General features: G+C 40.1%; 1 protein-coding gene across 3 annotated transcripts in view; it reads left to right on the forward strand.

The window, feature by feature from the left end:
- Nucleotides 1-14869, forward strand: part of BMP2K (BMP2 inducible kinase) — a 145151-nt gene that overhangs the window by 123511 nt on the left and 6771 nt on the right. The gene's annotated exons all lie outside the window — the stretch shown is intronic.

Raw genomic sequence — 14869 nt, forward strand, 5'->3', positions numbered from 1 at the left:
CATAAATAAGCACCATTAAGATGGCAAAACCGTGTTGATAGTTGAGGGACATAACTTTGATTCATTGTGCTCCTTCTTGTTTGAGATATAATAAACTTTTGATTTGAAATCAGACATTTCATATTTAATCACCTAATCAAAGTTATCTGTGGATTCTGACTGTGTGAGGGATTGCCACCCCTAAAACCCTGTGTTGCTCAAGGGTCAATTGTATAGATAGAAAGATTGAAAGAGAAGGAATAAAAGAATATTGTGGAAGAGATGAAGTATCATAGATGGAAGAATCAGGGTTTAACAAGAAACAAAAATTCTTCTTTGAGACTAGGCGCAGGTATAAATTGGTTTGTGATGGAAATTAGAGAGAATTGGTGTTCAGTGGCCTCTGTGAAGTATGAGGTGGAGTTGTTTACTGAGATGAATAAGATGGCAGTAGAGGCAGCGGCTCGGGAAGCTTGACCGTTTGGGCTGTGTGGGAATGGGAGAGCTGACTGTGGGCATCTACCAGATTCTGGGGAATCAGCCCAGATTGCTGGTGGTTGGCTTTAAGTGGTGTCAGTCTCCTTGGCTGTATAATTTCTGTTCAACAGTTGCAACTGGGAGAAGAAAGCAAATATTGCCACATGGTTTGCTGTTAGCAAGGGCGACGCAGAAGGAAAGGAAGGGGGCTAGTGTGACCCTTGTTGAAGACAGAAGTAAGACACAAGTTGAAGTTGTGTGTAGAATGAGGCCAATTGTATAGGGAAGGCAGTGAAGCCACTGGGTATGATGATCAGTACTTGGATAAAAAGCAAAAGGACCTTCGAAAAATAAGATAATGGGACAACTTGAGTAGACAATCTGGACAGATAAGAGGTTACATTTCTAAGTGACTTATGTAAATACTTTTAAGTGTTTGGCATCAAAACTGATCCAGTGGTTTGGGGTCGAGGCCATCATGTTTGATATTGAGATTTTCCTAATGAATGAAGACTTGTGCTCAGATGACAGCAAAGCAGAAAGCAGCAGTCCTATGGGCAGCTGACCTGCCAGAGAGAGGCTCGTATGGAGGTTGGAAAACAAGAACCCTCTGAGGAGTGGATTTTAAATGGTCTCCATGTGAAAGGTACAGCGGAAGTGAAATGGTGGGGGAGTACCAGATTTCCCCACTGATTTAAATAGCTTTCCGTGGTAGGCGGTATTTAAGAGGAACTATTTGTGTGATATTTTGATTCCAATTTGAAGCCTCCAAGGAGGTAATAACTTCCATGATATAAGAAGGTGTCCAAGCAGCCACTGACCATGGTATGTGGAAAGATAGCAGGCTAGGTGGTGGTTGTCAGGGAGGCAAGAGGTGCCCAGGAATTGAGCAGGTAATGATTGAACTAAGTTTTGAAAGGGTTTTCCAGAAGGAAAATGGGAGAAAAGCTGTTCTAGGCAAATGAATAGTGTGAGTAGGAGGCCTGGTGTGCTGAAGGGAACTAGCCGGGTGGCTGCTCCTGTGTCCTCCTCCTAGGCCCATACCCTTTTCCGTGGAGAGTCTAAAATACCGTTTTATTGCCTGCACTTTTTCCTCATCTCTTGAACAGCTGTGTGCACTCCCAATGGGCTAAGTCAGCTGAGCTTACTGCCTAAGTTACGATGTCACTGTCAGACTTTCAAGGAGGGTTAGCTGAAGATTATATTTTGGTAAACTATGTCTTTAAAGGATCAAACCTAGTTTTTCCTCTTCTTAATTCTAAACACTTCTTATTTTATTTTATTTTATTTTTTTGTGGTTTTTGGCCAGGGCTAGGTTTGAACCCGCCACCTCCGGCATATGGGACCGGTGCCCTACTCCTTGAGCCACAGGCGCCGCCTCTAAACACTTCTTTATGGGAAAATTATGTAACCATTTATGTAAACAATAAGTAATTATATCAAGAATTGATGCTGTATGCAAATATAAATTGATATTTTAATTATCATGGAATTATACTTACTTTTATGTCAGGGTACTAAACTGGTAATAACAGTGTAGTTTATCAGAAAGATTATAACTTTGAAATTATAAAACCTCAGAGTTCAAGTCACAGACTAGTCACCTAATAGATGCCTTTTGCCTAACTTCTTATAGTTTCTTTCTCCTAAATTGAAGCTAATACTACCTACTTGATAAAACTATTGAAAGGATTAAATGAAAGAATGTTATACTAAATACACATTTTCAATAAATGTCGCTTGCTATTCTGACTGCTTCTAACAGTATTCTTACTATTTAGTACTAAACTTTGAAAATCGGGCGGTGCCTGTGGCTCAGGGAGTAGGGCGCCGGCCCCATATACCGAGGGTGGTGGGTTCAAGCCCAGCCTCGGCCAAACTGCAACAAAAAAATAGCCGGGTGTTGTGGCGGGCGCCTGTAGTCCCAGCTACTCGGGAGGCTGAGGCAAGAGAATCACCTAAGCCCAGGAGTTGGAGGTTGCTGTGAGCTGTGTGACGCCACAGCACTCTACCGAGGGTGATAAAGTGAGACTCTGCCTCTACAAAAAAAAAAAATAAATAAATAAATTCTGAAAATCTTTAATCTTAAATAGTTTTTCAGCTGCTATTCGGCCATGAGTGGTACAGAGTTCCATAATAATGAGTAGTATTCTCTTAATTGTTGAGTGAAACTTTTAAAATGTAGAACCTGCTTGTGAGGTTTTTTTTTTTTTTTTTTTACTACCAAGTTCTGTTTAACAGTCTATTCCTATTTTTACTAAAGTATTAACTACCCATGTTCACTACAGTATACCTATAAAAGTCATATTCATAGCATGGTATTAATTCTTTGTCGTCAAACCCAGACCCCCATCTTTTCCTCCAGGGCGTTGTTTACAGTAGTTCATATACTGACATTGGACCTGGCTCTCTGTGAATTATATTATAGTGTAGAATACTCAATATTAACATCCCAATTTCTAAAACATATAAAGTTTTCATGAAGTTCTCAAATTGTATTTGAAGAATTTTATTGACATGTGGGTCCCATTAGTTAGGTTTACTGAAGTTTTATATTTCTTGTATTGCATTTCATTTTTAATTAGATTTATTGAATTTCTCTTCTTCTTCCCCAAACCCCAGACCCAGCCTGTGGTCTCATTATCTAATAGGAAGTTAAATTGAGTTTAGGGCTGGGAAAGAACACATTATATATAGTAAATATTTATTGAAACTCAAACTTTTACAGATTGTTAGTCCAAATGCTGGGTCATTTTATTAGCCATAATGAGGCATATTATTTATTCCTTTAGATTCTAGTGTATAATTCTTAAAGAATTTCAGGATATTAGCAATAATAGTTATTATATATTGAATTCTATATACCTATAGTGGAAACTAAGGCTCATAAAAGGTGTAAGTGAACTTGTATAAGGTTGTTTATAAGAAGAAATTGGGCTTTGCCTGATTCTAAACTCTGTTCTGTAAATATAACAAAACAAAAGCATTAACCTGTGAAATAAAAATCTAAAATAATATGAGTAATGTAATAGAAAGGTCACATTTATGGCAATTTTTAATGTGGCTGTGAAATACTGTTCATAACTAGGATGATTCTCTTCTTAAATTCAAACCCCTGGGAAATAGTACATATTTTGATTTAAACCTTCTCCTAATCCACTACTCTCTGGGCCTAACTAGAAAATGATGGCGCCCAGTATGCTGTCAATTCAAACGGAGCGTCACAGTCTCAGCCCCTCCTCCCTGCCCTGGATGAGGACAACAGAAAGCACGTAATTACAACAGCAGTTTCAAGCCATTTGTCCTTTATAATCTGAGCACTAAGGAAAGAACATCAAAACAAAATTTCCTTGACACTGGAAGCCGCTTATACGATTAAAAACATACTACCTGCTTTGTAATTAAAAGAACAACTGCTCTCTAAATAGAAACCTGGTTAGAAGAATTGTGATGTGAATCTGAATAGTGTGACGCAGACATGCTCTAGTCCCTGTGTTTGACTTTGTCTTAAGTATTTTCAATATTTTGGTGTAGTTTATGATGGTTCATTTATTAAAGAATATACATCTTGCAGTATTTAAAATAGTATTTTAAATAACTAGCATCTCCTTTGTATGAAGTATTTGTTTAAAACAGCTGTTCACAACCTGTGGGTCGTGACCCATTTGGGGGTTGAATAACCCTTTCACAGGGGTCATCTAAGACCATCCCGCATATCAGATATTTACATTATGATTCATAACAGTAGGAAAATTAGTTATGAAGTAGCAACGAAAATAATTTTATGGTTGGGGGTCACCACAACATGAGGAACTGTATTAAAGGGTCGTGGTATTAGGAAAGTTGAGAACCACTGGTTTAATAAAATACTATAACAAGGGCAGGCGTGGTGTCTCACGCCTGTAATCCCACCACTCTGGGAGGCTGAGGTTGGTGGACTGCCTGAGCTCAAATGTTCAAGACTAGCCTGGGCAAGAGCAAGACCCCTCTCTAAAAATAGCTGGTGTTGTGGCAGGTACCTGTAGACCCAGCTACTTGGTAGGCTGAGGCAAGAGAATCCCTTGAGCAGGGGAGTTTGAGGTTGCTGGTGAGCCTGGCTAATGATAGGGCACTCTAGCCTGGGTGACAGAGTGAGACTCTATCTCAGAAAAAAAAGAATTGGGGGAGGTTTTGGTGGAGGGAGGGTAATGGGTGGGGCCACATCTATGGTGCATCTTAGAATGGGTACAGGTGATTGCACTAATGTACACAGCTATGATTTAACAATAAAAAAAAAGAAAAAAGAATTGTCATTTTAGGCATTGACTACAAATTTTGGCTTCTGAGTTTGGAATCTTCTTTTTTGGCTGTGCAAGACTGATGTCTTAGAAATTTTAATACTTCGAAACTGCCTTTTATGAAAACTTGGAAACTCAAAAATGAGCAAATTTATGTTATTATATTCATTTGGTGAGATGAGCTTGCTTTTCAAAATTATCCACTTGTTCTTACCTTTGTCACTCATACATAAATGTACGCAGTTGTTTCGCAAATGTTAGAGGGAGATGAAAAGCTTCTTGAAGTCAGGTAGTACCTTATTCATCTTCACGTGCTGTTCACTGCCTTCCAGAATGACTTTGCTGTCAGAGCACGCTGTGTAGGTCTAATCTCTCTCACATCTGCCCCAGTATACAATGAAGTTTCATTAAACGAGGATGTAATGTTTGTTTGGCTGTGTCAAGTAAGTTCCATTATTGACCTAATATTGTAGATGGAGACTCAATCGTATTTGGATGTTTATCTTTCGTGGATTTTATAAAGTCAAGTATTCTTTTATTGGCTGATCGAGTCTTACAGTATTTCTAGAATGTAATCTTACTATAAAATATTCAACACAAGATAGTCATCATAAAGTTTCAGTAAAACAGTGCTTGTCCTATTAGTATTTTTTACTTTTCAAACATAGTTTGGTAAACTGTATACAAACAATTACAAGACAAACCTATGGTTGTATTTTATCAGGGGGTTGATGATAGCTATGTTGAATTTTTGCTGATGACGATATTATACCGATAGTTTAATTGTAGAATTTACAGATGAGAAATTTTTTTTTTTTTTTTTTTTTTGTTAGAGATGTGGTTTCACTCTGTCGCCCAGGCTGAAGTGCAGTGGCATGATCATAGCTCTTTACAGCCTCCACCTCTGGGGCTGCAGCCATCCTCCTGCCTCAGCCTCCTGAGTATCTAGACTGACTATAGGCATGTGTCATCACTCCTGGTTAATTTTTAAAAATCTTTGTAGAGACAAGGTCTCACTGTGTTGCCCAGGCTGGTCTTGAACTCCTGGCCTTAAGGCCTCCTCCTCCCATAGTGCTGGGGTTACAGGGATAGTCCATGGATCTCAGTCACAGATAAGAGTTTTAAGCTAGCGTCTTCATCTGAGAAATCAATATGGCCTTAAACTTGGGCAAGACTCTAATTCCTTACATGTAAAAAGAGATTGGCTAAATCTCTAAAAATCCTTTCTTATGCTTTCAAGATATAATTGAAGCTATGGAATAGGATTGAGGCCACCAAAAAAATAAAAATGTAAAAAAGATGAGAGGAGGCCAAAGAACTGACTTTTGGATGGGAGTAATACCTACCTTTGAAGTGGTAGGATGTCGTGCCATGATAGGACGGGGAAAGCAAGAGGAAGGTAGATTTGAAGATGTGGTTTATATGATTGAAGAGGAAAATGCTTCAGGAAAGATCATAGAGGACCTTACAGAACATCTCCACCCTAACGTGGGAGCCTGACAGGAGGGAGAGCCCTTCACTGCACTGGACAACATTCGTTCCTGTGCCGTCTGATTCATTTCTTAGTATATTAGAAGCTGATGGTCGTTATGAGGATGTAACACAGTAGCAATAGCCATCATAGCTCTCCCCGGAGTGCCCGCCATGCACCAGCACTGTCATAAGCACAACATGTATTTTCATTTTCTTTCTTTTCTTTTTTTTTGAGACAGAGTCTCACTGTGTTGCCCTTGGTAGAGTGCCATGGCGTCACAGCTCACAACACTCAAACTCTTGGGCTTAAGTGATTTTCTTGCCTCTGCCTCCCAAGGAGGTGGGACTACAGGCGCCCGTCACAGTGCCCGGCTATTTTTGTTGTTGTTGCAGTTATCATTGTTTAGCAGCAGTAGGCCTGGGCTGGGTTTGAACCTGCCAGCCTCGGTGTATGCGGTTGGTGCCCTAACCCCTGAGCTACGGGTGCTGCTACTACATTGTGAGGCTACTACAACTTTACAGATGAAGAAAGTGGAGCACTAAATCATGCAGGATTTCAGATGAGAACACAGGTCATCAGCAAAGGATATTTTATATTCTTTGCTGATCAAGGAAAGAAAGTATATTATATAGACAGTTACCCAAATAGTTCATTGATATTTCACTTATTTTGTAAATGCTTGTTATTTTACTAACATTACTGAGTAATTGAACCATTTAACTATAGCTTTAAATGATTATCTTGCAATTCTGTCTATGACGTATATAAAGTAGACCAGTGAAAATAATTTTGATCAGCAGAATTTGTGTGTGAATAAGCACACTAGTCTTCTTAACACGTATGTCAGTGATATTTCATTGATCTAATGTCTTTTGCAATACTTGAATTTGTAATTTCCCTGACAGGGTTTACAAGCCACACGAGAGAATTTAAAATTTCATCTATCATTGCTGTTCTTAATAATTTGCCCAGATCTGCATTTTCATTTACTTTATTCTCAGGGTTTGGCTCTGAATGAATCTTGGCTTTTCCAGCAATCAGATGCAATACTCTTCTGTAAAACTTTTGGTTCTACTTGAAATGGTTCAGGGGTGTACAAACCTTTTCTTTTTTTTCTGCCACATACTGGAACAAGATGGGCCACACATTAAATACACAAACATTAACAAAAACTAATGAGCAGAATTTTAAAAAAAGTTCATGCATACTTTTTACAATATCCGACACCCCAGATAAACAAAAGGCCTTAAATCTGCATGTGGCTCATGGGCCACCGGTTGGACACCCAGACCATTATTAATTATACTATGTAATCATGGAAATTTTTCTACTTGGGGAATTCTATCATTTCCTAAGTCTAGTCTGTCCTCTGAAAGTAGGATAGTAATAATCTAATCCACAATACTGAGTCTTTTAAACTGTGTTCTTACTTAAACATGGAAAAATACTCTTATTCTATACCTGAGCTACTTTAAAGATGATTTAGTTCATATTTTCTTTTTCTTCTTCTTCTTTCTTTCTTTTTTTTTTTTGTGACAGAATCTTAAGCTATCACCCTGGGTAGTAGAGTGCCATGGCATCGTCATAGCTCACAGCAACCTCTAGCTCTTGGGCTCAAGCAATTTTCTTGTCTCAGTTTTTCTATTTTTAGTAGAGACAGGGTTTCACTCTTGCTTAGGCTGGTCTCAACCTCCTGAGTGCAAGCAGTCCACCCACCTCAGCCTCCCAGAGTACTAGGATTACAGGTGTGAGCCACCGTACCCAGCCACATATTCTGTATATTTTCTTATATATATGTGATATATATTAATGTATTCACCATTTTAAGTTTTTTCACTGAAAGCAGTATTCTGTTTTGACTAATGGTCTACTGGTTCATTCTTATTTAGGGAATCGCATTTGAAATAATAGCTCTCAATTGATTAATCTTTTTGCTAAGATTTGTTTACAGATGATCACATAGGTTTTTGTATGAGACTTGTTTATTAAATCATTGTATAGTTAGTAAACTTGTTTCAGTATCACTGATTTAAATGCAACTTGCTAAGATACTAAAAAAGCTAAAATTTTCAGTTTGTAGTTCCCAAAGCACAAAACAGAAAGAATATCCTGACCAGAAACCACTGAAATGTCCTTCCACTGTCTCTAGTGTAAGGAGACCAGGGTGGCGCCTGTGGCTCAGTCGGTGGGACGCCGGCCCCATAGACCGAGGGTGGTGGGTTCAAACCCGGCCCCGGCCGAACTGCAACCAAAAAATAGCCGGGCGTTGTGGCGGGCGCCTGTAGTCCCAGCTACTCGGGAGGCTGAGGCAAGAGAATCACTTAAGCCCAGGAGTTGGAGGTTGCTGTGAGCTGTGTGAGGCCACGGCACTCTACCGAGGGCCATAAAGTGAGACTCTGTCTCTACAAAAAAAAAAAAAAAAAAAAAGGAGACCAAAAATGCCCTGCTTAGAGCCCAAAATAAAAATAATTGGTCAACATATGAAATTTTACAATATTTTACCAAAATAATAGAGAAAAGCTGAAGTCTGATTCTGTACACGTTCTAGACGTTTCTTAATGTTGCACGTGCGTATTCCTCATGCTTAACTGATACTACAGCCCTTCTGCCTACTCGAAAAACAGCCATTTTTATGTTAATAATACGAATCTCAGTACATATGGGATTATTAGGACTTAGGACATATTGAATTGTCAAGAAACATATTTACGCTATGCTTTTGGAAATTAACTTCAGCAGTGAAATAATCCTGATTAAATTTCATAGTAAATCAAATGTGTATTATTTAACAACTAGAAGCAGTCTGGCCGCAGAAACAAATAGTGGGAATATCTTGATTCAGTTTTTATTTTAATTATAGGAAGATATTTAGGCAAAGAAATGGATTATAAATTTAAGCACCGTTAGCTAGAGGGCACATTTTAAAGTAGTACACATTGTATGGTTGCATCCAACTTTATAACTTATAATACTTTGACAGGCTTTTGTGCAGATGGAACATGGCTAAAAGCCTTAGAATATATTGAAACAATTTATTTTTTATTTTTTGTATTTATTAAAGCATAACTGTGTACAGTGATGCGTTTATGGGGTTCATTGTACCGATTTAATACACAGTGTGAAATGCTCACATTGCACTGATTAACACGTCCATCACAATTATACTCTTTTTCTTAATAGTTTTGAAATATACCATTGCACCATGCATATTAGGTGAGGTCCTCCCAAATACCCCCCCTCCAGCTCTCCTCTTCCCTTCTATTTTCTGGGAAACAATTTTTATTTTTGTATAATTCCCATTTCTTTCTCAGCTCTTCTGTAGTTTCACAAAGAATAGAAGGTGATTAAATAGATGGCTGTTACTGCAGAAAGTGAAAGCTGTCTAGGGTTGTTGTAACTGGCCGTGGGGAACCGCCCTTCTCCTCAGCAGGACGTGCTGCCGACAGAAGGCTGCTTGTGCTGAAATGTGTTTAGTGGTGCATAATATTTAAATAGCTCCTAGTGTGCCCTGGGACAGCCTCACTGCTGCTGTTGACTTTGTAACAGTTTATGAAGGATTGGAAGAATAGAGAAATAGGGAAACATTTAAACAATGTCTGTGTGGGTTGTGAGAATATGGGAGAAAAAAGTAATTTGGATACTTTTTTTTTTTTTTTTTTTTGTGATTTTTGGCCGGGGCTGGGTTTGAACCCGCCACCTCTGGCATATGGGACCAGTGCCCTACTCCTTGAGCCACAGGCGCCACCCAATTTGGATACTTTTTAAGCTGAATAAAACCAGTCTGTCTACACAAAAAAATTTCCCCAGTTACACACAAAAATGGCGTAGATCATAGTGTCTTGTTCTTTTTGAAAGCAGTCCTTTTCCATTTTTAATACATACACTGTGATCTCAAACAGCGAGAGGGAATTTCCAGGATCCAGAACGCACCCGGGTCTCCTGATGGCTGCTCAACGCCTCTCTCTCACTCTAATGTCAGCTGCAACCATTGAGCCCAGAAACGTTACTAGAACATAGTTGAGTATGATGGATGAAATAATTTGCTCCCTTCCCTGGAGAGAATGGTGGAGTGTTTACCATGTGTCAGGAAGTTTTAAGTCTCTTTCCCACAACTTTATGAGGTGAAACTTTTACCCCATTTTATGTATGAGGAAAGCTTAGAATAGCTGTGACCTTGTCAGGAATGTTACTGGGTAACTTTAGCAGCTGTGTATTAATTATTCGTAAGAAGGGAATAACTGTATATGGAGAAAGTAAATTGATACTAAAAAGGGGAGGGTTTTCTTTTTCTTTTTTTCCGTCAAGAAAAAAATTACATAAACCATAGTTCTATTTAAAATACTGAAAAACTAGAAGCAGCCTAGAAGTTCTGTTGGTAAATAATTAAAAGTTGTATATACAGTATTTTATCATATTTCTATCAGAATAACAGATGAACTATGTTGATACCTAGAAAGATGCTTTAAAAATGGTAAGTAAAAAAAAGAAAAATTAAAAAAAAAATGGTAAGTAAAAAAAAAAAACACAAATGTAGGGCAGCGCCTGTGGCTCAAGGAGTAGGGCGCCAGTCCCATATGCCAGAGGTGGCAGGTTCAAACTCAGCCCCGGCCAAAAAAAAAAACAAAACAAAACACAAATTTATACCCATTCTGACAATCACAAAAATAGATCTGTATGGTAGTTTATAACAAAGAGAGGTGTATTTCTGTTAACACAACTTTGATAAGCCAACAAAGGGCAGACAAAATGAGAAGTATAAAGCAGCAGATGTCTTCTGGAAAGCAACGATAGCCAATTGGGTAAAGGAAACAGTAAAATTTAAGACGACTGGGATTAAAATACAACAATAATAAATGAACTGGCTCAAAGGAGTAGGGTACAGGCCCCATATGCCAGAGGTGGTGGGTTCAAGGCCAGCCCCGGCCTAAAACTGTAAAAAAACAAAAAAAAGAAGGTGAACTGGAAGTCTTCAAGATGTAGTGTCTGCCCTGTGGCAAATGTTCCAGAAGACCTTCAGGCACTAAACTAAGTGTCTTAGCAATGGAACATTTCCCAGATAAGGTGTAGAGCAGCATTCTCCTAAAGTGCTTTTTGTATAGTTGTTTATAAAGATTACCAGGTGTTACATGTAAATAAAAGGGTAACGAAGCAAATTTGTGAAATCCTACATCTCATAAAATTAGATAGGTTATTTTGGAGGTTTTTTTTTTTTGTTTGAGACTGATGCCCTCAGTAGAGTGCTGTGGCATCATAGTTCACAGCAACCTCATTCTCGGGCCTAAGTGATCCTCCTGTTTCAGCCTCCTGGGTAGCTGGGACTGCAGGCACCCGCCACAACTAGTTTTTCTATTTTTTTTTTTTTTTAAGAGATGGGTCTCTCTCTTGCTCAGTCTGGTCTGGAGCTCCTGAGGTCAATCACCCCACCCTCCGCAGACTCCCAGAGTGCGGGGTCACAGGCTGAGCCACCCAGCCAACAGGCCGTTTTGTGCTAGACTCATTAGCTCCTTTAAATGGGCATGTTCCAAGTGACAGGTGGAGGCAGAACACAGTGTGTGTCATTTCATAGACTCGTCCCCAAGGCCCCAGGTCATTATGGGAATAGTGTTCTGCAGAAGCCGTTTGGAAACACAGTGGAATGTTCCTGGGGGTGTCCATAAGCTAGCTGTGGCTTTCTGAGGGCGGGTGAGAAGCTTGCAGAGTAAGAAGGCAAATCCTTCATAGTCAGGGGTAAGGAAGTCTTTTTGAACCACACGTATTTTTCTTTTGAATAAAAATCTTGAATAAATTAAGCTAATCTAAAAGTAATCTTTGCTTTTAATACTAGAAGTAACGCTGTGTGGGAGAAGTCAAACTTGAGAATCTGCATTTGATTTGCTTTTAATCTGTTAGGGCAACAGATAGAGCGTGTATCTCTTGGCTGGTTTCAGGCACAGGCAGAAGGTAGTATTTGGAGCTGCATATGCCCTGACGGAACTCTCCACAGGCTTATCTCCCTTGCGCTGTTGGGTGGCCAGCTATCTGCATGCGACGGCCGGTTCCAGGACTACTTGCTGTCCTCACGCTACGGGCCCCGCACCATCCAGCCCCGCTGACCGCCACCTCCCTGAAAACGCTCTCCCCTTGCTGGTGTCGGGGTCTGTACTCGCCTGGCTGGGTCCTCTCCGGGGCACTGGTCAGTCTGCTTGGCAGGCTCTTCCTCCGCTGCTGCTGCTGAATGTTCACACCGCAGGGCTCACTTGGGAGCCGCCTTTACTTCTCTGCTTTCTTCCTGGGTGATGTCCCTTTGTCTTGTGCCTCCCTCTGCATAGTGATGACTTCTACATTTGTTTGCTTGTGCTTTACACAAGCCATGGGTATTTAACTGCTTTACACTTAGTTTCATGTCTCATATAACGTCAACATCGAAGTGTCCACAGCCAATTGTTTTAGTAAACAAAGAGCCATTTTGCAAAATCAAATTTTGATGCTGTTTTCTACTTCCCGACTTATTTACTCCTTCTTTTCTTTCTGTGATGGTGGCACCGTCGTCCACCTCGTTTTCCTCTTCAGTCTGTAATTCTGTCTACCCAGACCCCACTGTCATCCATGCCACTGTAACCTGTAACTTGTATGACTACAGTTTCTCTTCCAAGTCCCCACTTTTACCCCTCTTCAGTCTTGATCTACAGAGAAGTTAGTTGTCTTTTCAAAGTATAAACCTGATCATGATACCCATTTTTAAGCCTACTGCTGTGCACTGAAGTTTGAATGAAACCCCAGCTCCTTATCATGGCTCTGAAGGGTCCTTAACACTGGTGTGCTGGCCTTGTCCAGTCCCCCCACCTCAGCACTCCTGTACGTTTCTGTGCTGCTCAGGTGCTCCTTCACACTGGCCTTCTCCTCAGTCCCTCAAACACGCCGTGGCTTCCCGCTGAAGCGGCTCCTTCTCAGTGTTCAGTCTTCACTGAATGTCGGAGGTCACGCCCCTGCCACCTGTCACATCAGAGCACCAGTCACAATGTGTGTTTCTTGCACTGATTGGAAGCTCCTGAAAGCAGGAACCCATGTTTGTTTTACTCCCAATGAACTATCAGTGTGTAGCATGTAGTGATGTGCTCTTTGTTTTTCGTTGAATGAAGTAAGAAAATGCAAATGACTGAATTCTGAGCTAAAAACGTGCAGATGTAATGAGTTTATTTTCATGATAGTCCTTTATATTCATTGCCAACTCTCTTTATTATATTCTGAATATAGTTGAACTCAAGAGTAATCACTTTTTGTTTCATTCAGCAAATACTGATTCAGCACAGCACAAGGTTACACAGATGAGTGGTAATAAGATATTAAGGACAAATCATAATGATTTGATAAATAACTGAAACACAGTGGAGTAGGTACATAATTAAGGCTTGCCTGAGGTTCATCAGAGTTCCAAGTACAAAATGGGTATTTTTGAGGAGTGGTTCTGAAAGACTATAACAGGGGGGGTCTTGAAATACATCCGTGCACTAGGGTGTCGAGTGGGAGGGATAGAGGGGCATTTGTCCTGAGTTACACTGTTAAAGTGGGAGAGAAACAAGGTAGAGTATTCCCTGATACCCCAGACTATTAGGTTCCTGAGTTTTTGACAGCAAATAATAAGAGCCTGGATAGTAAGATAGGTCCAAAAAATTATCCAAATCTTTTCATTCCTGAGTTTGAGTAGGGAGAGCTTGGGTGGTTTGTAGTAACCAACAGCCATGGAAAATACCAGGGTACGGCTAAAGATGTGGAAGGATGGGACCCTGACAGAGAAGAACGCTCTGGGCTTGGTGGAGGTCGAGACTCTAGAGAGCCAGTGGAAGATTTTAAGCAGGTCACTATGTGGTTTCCTGCTATAATCATTAGCGTTTCAAGTAAATCATTTTGGTGACAGTTCGGGGCCATGGACTGAAGGCAGGGGGCTCAGGAGTTGGAGTGACACAGATGCCTGGGAGGGGAGAGAGGAAGCGCAGGAGCTGTTTGGTGGGGTAAAGGGAAGCGATTTCCAGATTTGTGCTGGTTTGAGACCGATAGAACTGGTGAGGAGCATACTTTAAGAGGAAAGATCTCTTTTGTGAAATTATTGAGTTTGAGCTAATGGTAGGTCATATATTCTCAATGGATAAGTATTCATGGCAAATATCAGAAATCCAAGTCTCGGTTAAAGGTATCAGTGTCAGCCAAAAACTGTTGTACTTGGCAATCCACATTTGAGGAGCTAAGACCCAGGGAGAGCCTGCAGAGGGAGCAGCACAGCCAGGACAGAGGCGGGTGCACAGGCATATTTGAGGGGATGAAGTGAGAGAAGAGTCTCTACAGTCAAAAGTAAGAAGACAGCAGTGCCGACTTTCAAGAAGGAAACCCTCAGAGTCGTCACATTGCAGAGACACCACTGAGTGATGGGAAAGGCTAATTAGCTTTCGTGACTGCATTTTACTTCCAATCTTAGCTAAATTTTTTGAAAATATTTTATCTTAGTCAAAGGGAAGGGGATGACAATGTGCGTCTCTGGAAAGTCAATTAAGTATACCAATGTATTGAGAGGGCAGTATATTTTCACGTTGGTATCTTTGTGAAGCATATTTAGTACAGTTTTATTATATATCCTATGGTTAGCATATTGCTGGTTTATATTTGTTTTTAAAGGGAGCATGTTTTTAAT

Source organism: Nycticebus coucang, chromosome 1 (assembly GCF_027406575.1).
Source record: "Nycticebus coucang isolate mNycCou1 chromosome 1, mNycCou1.pri, whole genome shotgun sequence".
In the NCBI taxonomy this organism is placed as follows: Eukaryota; Metazoa; Chordata; class Mammalia; order Primates; family Lorisidae; genus Nycticebus; species Nycticebus coucang.